This window comes from Delphinapterus leucas, unplaced genomic scaffold (genome assembly GCF_059928025.1).
Source record: "Delphinapterus leucas isolate spDelLeu-1000000601 "Yukka" unplaced genomic scaffold, BTC_Dleu_Yukka2 spDelLeu_asBTCV2_sq25, whole genome shotgun sequence".
In the NCBI taxonomy this organism is placed as follows: Eukaryota; Metazoa; Chordata; class Mammalia; order Artiodactyla; family Monodontidae; genus Delphinapterus; species Delphinapterus leucas.
In genome coordinates, this window is record NW_028322234.1 from 4,663,310 (window position 1) to 4,665,011 (window position 1,702).

The window sequence follows — 1,702 nt, forward strand, 5'->3', positions numbered from 1 at the left end:
TCATCTGACCTAGAAAGGGAAAGGTACACACATAAGTTGTGCAAGATTTTATGTGAACCTCGACATGCCCCTCCCTTTGTAGATGGTAACCCAAGAAGCAGGAAAAAAGGCTCAGGAATTTCCCTATAACTGGAAGAAACTTGTGTATTTACCTCTTATGGCAATTGGAAGAGCTTGGAAGAGTTTTGCCCATGTTAACTCATTTAATCTTCACAATTATTTAGCAAAATAGGCACAATTATTACCCTCATTTTATGGATGAGGCATGGAGTGGTTAAGGAATTTGATTAGGGACACACAGCTGACCCAAGATTCCAATTCAGGCAGCCTGTATAGGTAGTCTGGGCTTTTCATAGTGTGCTGAGTTACTGCTCACTAAGGCATTAAGCAACAAATTCCACAAATGGTTTTTAAATTACTGCTGTGGTAAAGGCTACAGACAAGAAATGCAGAGAGAAGATACAGGGAGGTATTCCTTAGTCTATGAGGTCAGGGAAGGCTTCCATGAGAAGTAACTTTGAAAGTGAGATGTGGCAGATGAATGAAAAGTAGCAGGAAAGCGGGCTTCCCTGGTGGCGCAGTGGTTGAGAGTCCACCTGCCGATGCAGGAGAGATGGGTTCGTGCCCCGGTCCGGGAAGATCCCACATGCCGCAGAGCGGCTGGGCCCGTGCGCCATGGTCGCTGAGCCTGGGTGTCCGGAGCCTGTGCTCCGCAACAGGAGAGGCCACAACAGTAAGAGGCCTGTGTACCGCAAAAAAAAAAAAGTAGCAGGAAAAAGGGAGAGGACAGGAATTTCCACATCTGGTAGGACAGAGGGGAATAGGCCAGAGTAGCACCAGACCTCGTACTTTACCTTGAGAGTCCATGTGGACAAGGATATGACATATCTAATTTTGTGTTTTGTAAGATGTTTCTGCTGCAGTGGGGTGAAGGGGAAGGAGTACTGGGGCTACTGGAGAGGGGCAGCAGGTACAGGGGAGATAGTGAGGTATAGGGGAGGGGCAGTGCAGTTCAGTGTAAGGCAGTACAATACACAGGAAGGGCAGTGAGTTTTAGGGGTGCAGAGGAGTGGCAGTGAGTTTTAGGGTAGGGACAGTGAAGTCAGGGGAAGCGGGCAGTGCTGGGGATTTGGGGGAGGTGAGTTTCAAAGCTGTTGAGCTAGGACAACTGAGATACCAATCAGGAGCTGCTAACAGCAACAGAGGTGCAGAGAAGTAGAGAGATCTGAGAAGTATGTGGCAAGTAAGCAGGGGAGAACTTCCCAGTTTCTGACTTGAACAGAAGGGTGATATTTTGAGGAGGAAGGGATATTTCCGCATGAGTTCGGTGTGAGACTTGCTGAGCTTCAGGGTAGCCACAGGGAGGGGCAGCAGGATATGCACATCTGGAAATCAGGGAGAACTTCAGGCTGCAGGGGAAACACTTGTCACTGTAATTAAAGGTGTGAGAGTAAATGAGATGGCCATGGGAGAAAGCACATAAGAGACCCTGGATGGAGAGCCTAGGAAACATCTGTATTTAAAAGCCTCAGTCCATACCATCAACCAAGAAAAATGCAGAAGGCTGCAAATTAGAAAAGAGTTTACTTGGAGTCTTAGAAATTGCAATTCAGGAGATAGATTCAGGTAAAACCCAAAGAGTTTTCTGGAAAAGAAAGAGTCAGTGGCTTATAAAGGCAAAAGCCACAGAGCTGTTGAAGTT